The sequence below is a fragment of the Canis lupus genome, chromosome 1 (assembly GCF_048164855.1).
Source record: "Canis lupus baileyi chromosome 1, mCanLup2.hap1, whole genome shotgun sequence".
NCBI classification, from domain to species: Eukaryota; Metazoa; Chordata; class Mammalia; order Carnivora; family Canidae; genus Canis; species Canis lupus.
The window spans coordinates 47,237,587-47,251,376 of NC_132838.1; the positions used below are offsets into that span (position 1 = coordinate 47,237,587).

The following is a 13,790-nucleotide window of genomic DNA, read 5'->3' on the forward strand; positions in this document are numbered from 1 at the left end:
ATACAAGAAAATGAATCTTTATGGCATTTAGTGTATAGTTGTACCTCATTATTTATAATTCTGGTTTCATAAGCAAATACTTTTCCTTTGCCTCATGGTTATTCCTGAGACTGTCTTGTTAGTTGTGTCTGTCTTTGATACTAGAGAACTATATTTTGTTGCTACTTTACAAAGAACTTTCACACACATTCTGTCATCATCTAATTTCTCTGTCTTGGTGATATAAATCAGGGAGGCATTTGCAACATCCTTGACTAGCATGCAAATCACCTACCAATCTGTGAAAGAAGTACTGCTGGAGTCAGACATTTCTTACCAACTGATTTTATTTCTTCTGGAAGCCTGTAGAGACTTCATTTGGGCATTCACAGTGAGCACAGTCTTGCAGGGGAAAGTTACTGACATTAGGGATTGAGAAGCTTGAAGACAGTCTTCTCTCACCATTATTAAGTATCAGACACATGCTATAATAGATTTGTTGTTTAAATGATTAAGAATAGAATGGTGTGAATAGCCCTGAAATATGTGATAATGGAGCAGAGACCACATAGAAACACTTGTTTTTCCTTTAAAATCTATGAAAATTAAATAGACTTATAAGAATTTCTAACATGTTTTACATAAGAAAAAATTTTCTCAATTGACTTATAAACCATGATAATGTTGGCTTTCAGCTCCCTTAAGACTTAAAATTCTGTGGAGGATTATGTGTGTGTAATTTCTTTTAATAAACCACCCATAGAGGTCTGCTTTGGAAAGATTTAATCTCTGAGTGTGTTTGTCGAGAATTCTGATTGTAATTCCAGAGAGGCAGGCCTCTGTGCCTTGAGAAGTGTTGCCTGGGCCTAATAACAACCCCAGGCACAACCAAATGGCAAAGCATTTGACATATAATTCTGTTATTTTAATTTTTATTTTTCAGTATATGTTACTGAGGCATCTCCTCTGCTTTTCATCTATATTGCATTGTTTTTACTTGGAGCTGATCTTGACATCAACTCCTTCTATTCACTGGCTTCCACAAGAAATAGTCCACAATCCTTAAAGATTTGTGGTAGCATCATAAAAGGTTGCATCCCACCTGATGCAAAGTTCAAACCCACAATCCCACTGAACATCTCTTACCCCACCCCTGCCCCACAGTCCTCAGCTATTGGGATTTACCTTATAAAGATATGCTCTACAACACAGTCTCAGCTGGAGATTCACTCAATAGTCCTGTCCCCAGCATTTCCCCTGAAGTAATCCTATTTGCTACCCACCTTGCCTATCAAGCAGGGCAATTCAGTCACCCCAGTGCCCTAGCTTATGCCAACACCCAGTAAACTGCCAGCCCTCCTGCTGCAAGAATTTATTCTCAGAGAGCAATGAGGGTTACAATCAATAATAATTCTGTTACATGTAAAAGTAAATGCTTTATTAAACTAGTAGTACTGACATTTCCCCCTAAACCATCTTTATCTTGTGAATACATTAAGATGTAATATAAAGTAATTTTTAAAGAAATGCAATCATCTAATGACATATTGATTATATTTCCACAATTGTTATTAACATAGCATAACTAAAATTTGAATTTATTTTGGGGTAGACAGAAACTTTGGATTAAAACCCCAGTGACTTGGGATTTCTGAGGAGTTTCTAAGTTCAGTGAATTACCTGAGCCCTTGACTCAGATTTCAAAAGCTTTTAATTCAGTTCTTACCCAAATTAATCTCAGTAGGTGTTCAGTAAATATTGGTGTAATGAATGGGAAGGTCTGTATATGTCACCACCTCCAGATAATCCGTGGGCTGAAAGTCTGCCTGTCTTCTGATATGTTTTGTCTTTTTTCCTTTACTTAGACAAAACAAAAATAAAATGCACTGATCTCCCTTGCCCAAACAGAAACAAAAACAAAATAAAAAAATAGAAAAACAAATATCAATAAAATAACAATAATATTTTATATTATAAATAAAAGTGTTCAATGAAATGTTTTCAATAACAACCCTCATTTCATTGTATTTAAAAATAAACTAAAAATGTTAACCACCAGCACATTATTTTCTCTACCTCCCTTTAATTTTATCAGATTTTAATTTAGTCAGTTTATTACAATGCCTGCAATTTAATAGACTCTTTCATCCAAGGAGTAATGTATTTCTTACATCATAAAGTCAATCAGTTGACTGATAAACAAATAAACCATTCAGCATCAAAAACTACTTGGAACTTGAAACAGTGGTTTGTACACATAGGTAAATAGTTATCTTTGTATAAAATGCTTGAGTCACAAGTTCATAGATTTTAGGGGTTAAATTGTAGACTGACATGATTCTCAGAAATTGACAAAAAATAAAGAATTTCATTTTATACAAAACAGCCTTTAGTGTTTAGACTACTTCATTCAACATCACTATGCCAGAATTTCCAGAGATAGCACTTTGATGAGCATTAGTTAAGTAAGGTAGAAACACAGCTGCTGATAGACTGCTTGCCTGGTGGTCCGAGTTCTGGACAATGATGTTCCTATAATATTGTGTATGGAATCTAACAATGATTAACTTTTAAGTCAAGTGTTATTTCCCTCAGAAAATACATAATTACCAAGGATAGGTGTGCTAATTTATGAAAGGGAGGAGACACGGATAAAGAGAATCTGGGATACATCCTCCAAAGAGAGAATTGCAGTAGGAAGGATACTGAAAAAAAAAAAATTGGCAAAGTAATTAAGGACACTTCCCAAGCAAGGCTGGAAATCCTCATAAATGTTCTATGCTTTATATTCTTTTTAAAAAGATTTTCCTTTTTTTTTTTTAGATTTTATTTATTTATTCATAGAGACACAGAGAGAGAACGAGAGGCAGAGACACAGGCAGAGGGAGAAGCAGGCTCCATGCAGAGAGCCTGATGTGGGACTTGATCCAGGGTCTCCAGGATCACGCCCTGGGCTGCAGGCGGTGCTAAACCACTGCACCACCGGGGCTGCCCTAAAAAGATTTTATTTATTCATGAGAGACAGAGTGAGAGGCAGAGACATAGGCAGAAGCAGGCTCCCCTTGGGGAGCCCAGTGTGGGACTCGATTCCAGGACCCTGGGATCACGACCTGAGCCAAAGGCAGACACTTGACCACTGAGCCACCCAGGCACCCCTATGCTTTATATTCTCAATTTATTTTATTCTAAAGGTTTCATGAGGGGTGCCTGGGTGGTACAGTGGTTAAGCATCTGTCTCTTCGTTTCACCTCAGGTCCTGATGGCAGGGTAGTGGGATTGAGCCCTGTGTCGGGCTCTGTGCTCAGTGTGGAGTCTGCTTGAGATTTTCTCTCCCTCTACCTGCCCCTCCCACTTGTGCTGTCTCTCATTCTCTCTCTCTCAAATAAGTAAGTAAAACTTTAAAAAAGACTTCATGAGACATGAAGATGGTTATCATTATTTGACTTTTCATTGTTCTTTCCTAATTTTTGATTCTTTGTGAAACATAAATCTATTTTTGAGGTAATGACTGTATTAAAGTTACATTGAACAACTATTTTAAGATTAAATAAAATAGGAGAATGCACTTTCGCTGGAAAAATTGATTAAATCCAGTTTCCCTAGTGCGAGAGTTAAACAGAAATGATTTTAAATCAAATTCGCCCTGAATAAGGGGTCTGCTTATAAAACTTGGAATATCTTTTTAAAGTAGAATGTTTATTATACAGTTTTAGAAAAACATAATACATAAGCCAAGGTGTTAATTTCCTTAATGCTGAATGTTCTTACATATTGATACAAAGGTAAACAAGTCAATTTAAAAACAACAGTTTAGGGATCCCTGGGTGGCGCAGCGGTTTGGCGCCTGCCTTTGGCCCAGGGCGTGATCCTGGAGACCTGGGATCGTGTCCCACGTCAGGCTCCCGGTGCATGGAGCCTGCTTCTCCCTCAGCCTGTGTCTCTGCCTCTCTCTCTCTCTCTCTCTGTGTGACTATCATAAATAAATAAAAATTAAAAAAAAAAGAAAATCTTAAAAACAACAATTTGAAGTGGAAAAACTGATTGCTAACTGTATGCAAAGTTCAAGTTCAGTTATAATTGAACAAATGCAAACTTCTAAAACTGAGAAGTGAATTTTTTTCTTTCATATTGCCAGGGATGAAAATATTGTTTTGGGCTTGAGAAATCTGCAGTCTCAGGTAGCATCAATAGGAGTGTAAATTTAGTGATACAACCTTTTTTGAGAGCCATTTGGCGGGATGTATTAAATTTTAACATGAAAATTTTGCTTTTAAATGTAAATTATACATCTTTTGATCTTCTAATTCCCTTTAGACATTTATAGTTTTTATACATGTGAACAAAAATAATCATTGTCATATTTTTTGTAAATAGCCAAAAGCCCACCGAAGATCCGTCCATGAGAATCTGGTTCTTTTATATGATAGGGTACATCTCTGCTTGCATGCAAATGTTCATAGGAAGGATATGAGTTATATATGCTCCTAGAAAGAAGTCCAAGGTAAATTGTTTTGTGCAAAAACAGCAAGTTAGAGAACATATATAATATAATCCCATTTGCCTAAAAACCACAGGGAAGTGGGAAAGTAGAGGAACTTTTTATCTGTTTATTATTCTGTCCCACACTACTACTTTGCTTTGCTTTCTTCTTTCAGCCATCTGCCTTCCACTCAGGTCTTGATCCCAGGGTCCTGGGGATGGAGCCCTGTATTGGGCTTCCTGCTCAGCAGGGAGTCTGCTTCTCCCTCTGCCTTTGTTTCTCCCCTCCACTTCCCCCTGCTCATGGTCATGTTCTCTCTCTCTCTCTCTGTCTCAAATAAATAAGATCTTAAAGAAGATAGTTGACTAAAGGAGATTAAGGTGCCCCTGAAGTCAGAAGAAGATGCTTACAAACATGGGCACACCAGGTCCAAGAGGGAAGAGGGCTTTAAAAACAAAAGTTAAATGTACATTTATTTACAAAACAAAATGAAAAACACCAGCCCATACTTATATGTAGCACTTTTTCATCTTTTCTCATACTGTCTCATTTCATTGCTATTAATGAAGATGAAGGGCAAGTGGAGAGAAATTAAAGGCACAAGATGAGGCACCTATTTTTGAAGCTCTTTTGCAGGATGGATCCAATTCCAGATAACTCTTCCAGTTGTAAATAGCAGTGACAAGAACCAAAAGTATTTTGCTTCACATCATGTAGATGTCAGTTACATGATGAGAAAAAAATAAAATATTCATGCTACAGGAAAGTGGCTTTTGCAGACTGGAAAGCAACTCTGATGCACTTAGAAATGCTTATTTCAGGGAGATTTTCTGCTGTTGGACTCATGGAACTGAAAGAAAAAAAAAACAGATGAGAAGACTCAAGGCACTGAAAGAAAAAAAAAAACAGCCTGTCCTAAAGGTTGTTTTATTTATTCCTCTTATATTCCTATCAAATTTTCTTGCAAACTCCTTTGGAGGTTAAAGTTTATTTTAGAAAGGCAGTACCTTGGTCGAAGCTGCTTTTCAATAAGGAGGAGGATAGATTCAACTGCCCTCGTCCTAATTGCTTTGTGAAGACTTCCCTTCTTCCTAATCTCACTGTAGTTTCTTAAGAAATGAGGCACTTACATATCCCAGGGGGTTAAATGGAGATTTCTGCTGCAGAGGATAAAGTAGGGAGTTTGCTGCATTAATCATTGAATAACATCAATCACACATCCACTTGGGCAGTTAAATTTCTGTTGAACAAAGTACAGAAGTACCTGGGGAATGTCTCCCTCTTCATAAGTGGTGTTATTAGACGTCTGTCATGAAGGCCTTGTAAAAATAGATGTTGGGGTGCAAACAAAATCATTTTAATGCTAACACAATGCTAGGCACATAATGACTAATAACCTATAAAAAATTGAGTAAATAAATTACATTCCGAAATAAATTACTGTACCACTTCCCGTAAGAGTCTGTTAATCACCTTCCTACTCCACACTTGTGTGCTCATTGCAGCAAGGATGATCTTTCTTAAGCACCATTTTGATTTTTCAGACCCATTTTCAAAAACTATAATAAGTCAAAAATTTTACTCAGGTAAAATCCATATTGCTGATCCATGTTGCAAAGGGTTTCTAACAATTGGTCCCTTCTCCCTAATTTCCCTTTTAAAAAAATAAGTCAATCAGAGGACAATCATCATGCGGTTTCACTCATACATGGAATATAAGAAATAGTAAAAGGGATTATAAGGGAAAGGAAGGGAACTGAGTGGGAAAAATTAGGGAGACAAACCATGAGAGACTCCTAACTCAGAAACAAAGGGTTGTGGAAGGGGAGGTGGGCAGGGGGTTGGGATAACTGGGTGACGGGCACTGAGGAGGGCACTTGATGGCATGAGCACTGGGTGTTATACTATATACTGGCAAATCAAACTTAAATAAAAACAAATAAAAATATAAAAAATATTGTGCATTCATATTATCTTTGCTAGCCTAGAACACATGTGAATCTGCTTCATAATTTGCCTTGCCCCATCCAAATGCTACTTCTATCTGCAATGCCTTTTACTCTCTTTTTTTTACCATTCCAGATCAATCCCACTCTGGTCTTACTGTCATTTGTCATTCTAGCCAGCTTTGAGAGATGTAAGTACAGGGCAGTGTATTTATAATAATAAAGTTCTGGAGAGTTTTATTTCTGTTTTACATGACTTCATATCAATTCAATGCAATGTTAATGATCTTTAGTGGAATATTAGCACATTGGAGGCAAAGCCTGGTTTTATGACTCTCTTACTCTCATACAAGAGGCTTCATGACCTTTCAAGGGTCTGATAACATCTTAGAAAAAGACCAAAGTGACTTCCTTTGAAAATAAAAAATATTGGGACACCTGGGTGGCTCAGCAGTTGGGTGTCTGCCTTTGGCTCCAGGTGTGATCCTAGGATTCGGGATTGAGTTCTGCATTGGGCTCCTTGAAGGGATCCTGCTTCTTCCTCTGCCTGTTTCTCTACCTTTCTCTCTCTGTGTCTCGCATGAACAAATAAATACAATCTTTTAGAAAAAAAATTAAAAATATCCTATCGGTGGGTCATATCAATATCATATTGAGTCAATAATGAAAAAGGGTCAACTAATTGCAAATCAATCTAAAACTATAATGAAATTCAAATATAAGTCCCAGCTTTAATAGAATTTGTTTTTGTTGTTTTGTCAGAGCATTAAAAAAGCATAAAGTTCATTTTGAGAAATTTAAAAAAATTTATTAGGGAGGATTTACCATATCAGTTATTATACAAATATTTAAAAGCTAGAGTAAAGTTATGGCACTGGTAAAGAAATAGATATATAGATTAATAGAACATAACTGAAAGTTCAAAAGTGATCCTTGTATGCAAGGAGAATTTAGTTCTTCCTAGAAATGGCATTTTGTATCAGGGGATAAAGGATGACCTGTTTAATAAAGGGGGAAATGTTTGGTTAATCACTTGGGAAAATAAACATTTGGATCCCTATAATATAACAAAATAAATACCAGATGGATTAATAATTTCTAAATAAGTTAAATAAAACTAAAACAATACATAAAAGTGTTAGTGGATATCATAGGCTATTAGTGGATATCATTTTTCTACAGTCTGAGAGAAGAGAGAACTTTCTAAAAATGATACCAAAGATAGAAAATGAAGTCTTGATAAATTTTAAAAATTCCACATAAAAATACCACAATTAATATTTAACGATAGTGAAGTGACCAAAGAAAATATTTATAATATATAAGGCAGACAAAGGCTTAAGTACCCAATATTTAGTCTTCTAAAATCTAATGTAAGAGAATGCTTTGATAGAATAATGGGTAAGGAACTTAAAAAAACAACATGGAATAAACACAAATGGTAAACAATTTTTTTTAAAGTTTAACCATTCTAGTAATCCAAAAATCATATTTTCGGCCCATCTGATTGGCAAAGTGAAAATGAATGAGATTTGGCAATATATCCGAAAAACCTTTAATAGGCTATATATCCTGAGGTGCCTAAGTAGCTCAGTCAGTAAGCGTCCAACTCTTGATTTCAGCTCAGGTTCTGATCTCAGGGTGGTGACACAGAGCCCTACATCCAGCTCCATGCTCAGAAAGTGGTCTATTTGAGACTCCCTCTCTCCTTCTGCCCCCCTTCCTCTCTTTCTCTAAAATAAATAAATAAATCTTTAAAAAATAAAAGGATATATCCCATGACTTACACATTCTATTGGAAGAAGTAGGGAAGGGACACCTGGGCGGCTCAGTGGTTGAGCATCAGCCTTTAGCTCAGGTCATGATCCCAGGGTCCCGGGATTGAGTCCCACATTGGACTCCCCACAGGGAGCCTGCTTCTCCCTCTGCCTGTGTCTTTGCCTCTCTCTCTGTGTGTGTCTCTCATGAATAAATAAAATCTTTAAAAAAAAAGTAGGGAAATATAGGCACAAAGGAATGCTTATAGCAGCTGATCATTACACCAAAATATTTGGGAAAACGTGTTATTTGGAAAATCCCAAATAATAAAGCTTAAATGAGGTAGATATTTATTTTCTTGCCATATAAATGAAAGTCTTAAGATAAAACAATCCATGGCTGATACTGCAACTCCATGATTAACAGTGATGCAGGTTCATTCTATCTTGTCTACAATCTCTTAAGATGAGAATTCCACCTTGTGATCCAAAATAGCTCTTTGATCTCCAAGCATTTCATCCATACACACAGGAAATAGTGTATGAAGATACCCTAGGACAATAAGAAGGAAGAAAAGCACAGTTCTTTTCTTTAAGGATATGTCCTGGAAGTTGAGCATGACATTTCAGTTGGGTCACATGGCCACACCTAAGAGCAAAGCAAACTGGGAAATCAGCCTTTATTCCAGACAGCACCTACCAGCTAAAAACTAGGAGTCTTGTCACTAAGGAAGAAGAGAACGATGGGTTTTAGGGGACAAGCTGCATTCTCTTCCATATAACCAAAATATTGACTCATAAATGGTTCAACAACAAATAAGTTATGGTTCATTCAGACAACGATGTGCTATATCATCGTTAAACTGATGGTATGGCTCTACAGTTATTAACATGGAAAGAGATGCCCAATATATTATTAAATGACAGAGCAGGTCATGAAATTGTTTTTATGGTATGATTCTATCATCTTTTCTGTATCTATCTAGTTGCCCTTTCATATATTTCATCTATTGATTGATCGATCAATCTGTCTTAAAGTGCTTTTTAGTTTTTAAAGTGATAGGATTTCTAAATTTGTTGGTTTTTAAATTTCTGATGATGGTGCATTGTGCTATGAAATGTGCTGTGTATGAAATGAATTCTTTGGTATTTGTTGTGACTGGATTGTGTCACTTTCTAGTAATTATCGGTTTTCCATAATTATTGGGGGCAGGATTCTGTATATGTTCATTAGAGCTAGCTTATTAATTGTGTTGTTCAAGACATTTTATACTTCCTAATTAATTGTAAGCTTTCTATATCAGTTTCCGAGAGATGTGTTAAAAATACCTACCATGCTTAGGTCATGATCTTGGGGTCCTGGCATTGAACCCCAGGTCAGGCTCCCTGCTTAGCAGGGAGCCTGCTTGTCTATCAGCCCCTCCTTCCACTTGTGTTTTTTCTCTCTCTCAAATAAATAAATAAAATCTTTAAAAAAAATACCTACCATGATGGGGGATTTAATAATTTCTTTAGTATATATATCATTATTTATCTTTATAAATATTTTAAGGCTATATTTTTGGGGGCATGCAAGTCAGCATTATTATATTTTTTTGGTGGTTGTTCTTTTTATCGTTAATGATAGGCTCTCCCATTTTTTAAGTAGCTTCCATGTCCAACGTGGGGCTTGGACTCATGATCCTAAGATCAAGAGTCCCATGCTCTACCAACTGAGCTGGCCAGGCACCCAATGGTAGCCCTTTCTAATACCTAATACTATTGCCTTAAAGTATTTTCTATTAAAGATTTTATTTTTAAGTAATCTCTATACCCAGTGTGGAGTTTAAACGTATAACCCTGAGATCAAGAGTTGCATGCTCTAGGACAGCCCGGGTGGCTCAGTGGTTTAGCGCTGCCTTTGGCCCAGGGTGTGATCCTGGAGTCCTGGGATCCAGTCCCACGTCAGGCTCCCTGTATGAGGCCTTCTTCTCCCTTTGGCTCTGTCTGTGCCTCTGTGTGTGTGTGTGTCTCTCATGAATAAATAAATAAAATCTTTTTTAAAAAAAGTTGCATGCTCTAACACCTGAGCCAGCTAAGTTCCCCTATTTCCTTAAATTTTATTTCATCTGATTAATACTGCTTTTTTGCCTTCATTTGTTTAATATTTGGTGTATTTTTTCCATAATTTTACTTCGCATTTTGGGCATTCTTCCCTTTTATGCTTGCAAAGAGCATACATATAGGATTTGTATTTCAATTCAGATAATTTCTGCTATTTAACAGCTGAATTTAATGTTTCCACTTATTAGGATTACTGATGGATTTATCTCCACCATCTTATGTGTGCTATTTAACATTTTTTTTCTTGTTATTTGGGTTTTTACTGATTCCAGTTGGATTGATTTTGTTCCCTTTTCCTTCTTCAGTGTTCTAAAAGATACATATTTTATTTCTGTTAGAGGCTACCCTTAAATTTTGAATATGCTGCATTTGACTTAAGAAAGACTACATTTATTTATTAAATTTTATTTATTTATTCATGAGAGACACAGAGAGAGAGGCAGAGACACAGGCAGAGGGAGAAACAGGCTCATGCGGGAACCCGACATGGGACTCGATCCCGGGTCTCCAGGATCATGCCCTAGGCCGAAGGTGGCACTAAATCGCTGAGCCACCGGGGCTGCCCAAGAAAGACTACATTTAATTAATAGCTCTGTTCTCTCTTCTCCCATGTTATTGTTGTCTAGTTTATTAGTTTCATTTGTTTTGTTTTTTAAGATTTTATTTATTTGAGAGAGAGACAGAGATAGCAAGACAGCATGAGCAGGGAGGAGAGGGAGAAGCAGGCTCCCCGCTAAGCAGGGAGCCCAATGAGGGGCTTGATCCCAAAACCTTGGAGATCATGACCTGAGACAAAGGCAAACAGATGCTTAACCAACTGAGCCACCCAAATGCCCCTGGTGGCGCCTATTTTTAAAAGTATCCCCAAATTAGCCTTCATTATTAGAGTTGTAGAGTATCCCACACATAGCACTTCTCTTCCTCTTTGAAATTCAGAACCAATATGGAGAAAGAGGGGGAGAAAGGCAGGAGTTAGAGGTGGAAGATGAGAAATATAATATTAGCTTTATTTCAGATAAAGCTGATAGAGAAAATGATTTTAGATCTGTGGCCAGATGGACTTGCTGATACTTTATTCCTGAATTAGATGGACTTAGCCCCCCATGGCACAGTGAGACAACAGCAGGTCTCCCTAATAAGGCTGGTTATTCACCACCTGGACCCAGGCAGACCAGAATGTTCCTTCTGTGGAGGCAGGCAGATCTGAAAGGAGAGAGAATAGCGGGGCTGAGCCAAGCATGGTGAGCTGTGCCTCCTAAACTTTCCCATTCTCCTGCCTTTGGGTGGAATGGTTAAGTAAGCAGAAAGAAGTTATGAGTGTTCTTATGTTAGCACTGTGGAGATGAGAGTAGAATTTCTTTCAATGGATATATGAGTGGGAAGTAATTGTTTCTCTAACAATTATTACTATTACTGCTGTTCTTGTTAATACTATTTTCTGTAGTTCCTGCTAAATGCTGATTTCCCATGAAGCTAATATTTCAGCTGCAGGACTCTTAACTTGATGGACCCTCCCCAGGCTATGAAACCAGGAAGAAGCAACACCCCAAGATAGTGGAAGAATGTAGTCTTGCTGGTCTGGAGGTCATTTCTCATCCTAGTGGTGGTCTTGGAGCTGCAGGAGAGGTGGGTGGACATTGGACAACAGTTCCCAATGGAAGCCTGCACTCCGTGGGTCCCATGGAACATCAGAATCTTCCTCAGTGAGAAGAATCTGACTACGACACTGCTTGGCTCTTAGCTTGAGGGTCATGTGACTTGGCACACACCACTGCTGAGAACTGCCCTGGCAAGGTAGGGGTGGGAGGGATGCTAGGTGTGGTGAAAGCCAGCCGACCTGAACAGCTTGCTCTGACAGTGAGATCAAAGGGCTGGAGTTATCTGAAGCCTTCCTCCATTACCAAAAATGAATGTGAAGCTAAAATAAATTTTTCTAAACTATGACTGACTTTTTTTTTAAAAAAAAGAATAAATTTTGGCCAACTGTGTTAGAAGACTGATGTGTCTTTCATCCTCTTTACATAGGACAATATTTAAAAGTCCTTGTCACATTAAGAGATGAGCAAAGAGTATGCAGTCAAAAAATGTACAGAATGAAATGTATTATAGAAGAGGTGAAATTATAACAAAAATAATTAAAGATTGTATTACATTCCTGGATTTTGTGAGTTTTTGTAGCATGTAGCTGCAATTTATTTATTTGTTTGTTTCAAGTTTTTGTTTAAATTACAATTAGTTAACACACAGTATAATTTTAAAATACAGCATAATACTAGTTTCAGGTGTAGAGTTTAGTGATTCATCACTTACATACAACACCAGTGCTCATCACAAGTGCCCTCCTTCATCCCCATCACCCATCTAGCCCATCCCCCACCCATCTTCCCTCCAACAACCCCCAGTTTGTTCTCTATAGCCAAGAGTCTGTTTTATGGTTTGCCTCCCTCTCTTTCTTCCCCACCATGTTCTGCTATTTAAATTTTTATTTGTTGTGATTTCTGTTCTCATTCTAAGGAAATGTAAACTTTTTTTAAAAAGATTTTTTAAAAAAGATTTTATCTATTTATTCCTGAGAGACACACAGAGAGAGGCAGAGACATAGGCAGAGGGAAAAGCAGGCTTCTTGCAAGGAACCTGATGTGTGACTTGATCCTAGGACCCTGGGATCAGGCCCTGAGCCACCCAGGCATCCCTTTTTTTAGATTTTATTTTATGACCAACAGACACATGAAAACATGCTCAACATCAGTCAGCATCAGGGAAATACAAATCAAAACCACAATGAGATACCACCTCACACCAGTCAGAATGGCTAAAATTAACAAGTCAGGAAACAACAGATGTTGGTGAGGATGCAGAGAAAGGGGAACCCTCTTATACCGTTGGTGGGAATGCAAGGTGGTGCAGCCACTCTGGAAGATAGTATGGAGGTTCCTCAGAAAGTTGAAAATAGAGCTATCCTATGACCCAGCAATTGCACTACTTGGTATTTACCCCATGATACAAATGTAGTGATCCAAAGGGGCACCTGTATCCTAATGCTTATAGCAACAATGTCCACAATAGCCAAACTATGGAAAGAGCCCAGATGTCCATTGACAGATAAATGGATAAAGTAGATGTGGTATGTATGTGCGTGTGTGTGTGTGTGTGTGTGTGTATATATATATATATATATATATGTATAGTGTATATATATATGGTATATATATATGAATATTAATTACTCAGCCATCAAAAAAGTGAAATCTTGCCATTTGCAACCATGTGGCTAGAACTAGAGTGTATTATGCTAAGCCAAATAAGTCTGAGTAGACAGTGTCATATGATCTCAGTTATATGAAATTTAAGAAGCAAAATGGAGGATCATAGGGAAGAGAGGAAAAAATAAAACAAGACAAAATCAGAAAGGGAGACAAACCATAAAAGACTCTTAATATAGGAAACAAACTGGGGGTTGCTAGAGGTAAGAGGAGTGGGGGATGGGGTAACTGGGTGATAGGCATTAAGGAGGGCACGTGATGT

At 37.4% G+C, this 13,790-nt stretch overlaps 1 long non-coding RNA gene across 8 annotated transcripts in view; it reads left to right on the forward strand.

Moving 5' to 3' along the window:
• LOC140634965 (uncharacterized) overlaps nucleotides 1–13,790 on the forward strand; it is a 32,277-nt gene that overhangs the window by 17,690 nt on the left and 797 nt on the right. For 2 of the 8 annotated variants that reach the window (XR_012032301.1, XR_012032303.1), the window contains exons 3-4: nucleotides 6,542–6,596; nucleotides 11,751–11,891. The exons of 1 other annotated variant lie outside the window; for it this stretch is intronic. This is a non-coding gene — a long non-coding RNA (uncharacterized lncRNA). Of the gene's footprint in view, nucleotides 1–6,541; nucleotides 6,597–11,709; nucleotides 11,892–13,790 lie in introns of all 8 variants that reach the window. 5 more of the 8 variants (XR_012032302.1, XR_012032304.1, XR_012032294.1 and 2 more) reach the window with 3 other exon arrangements.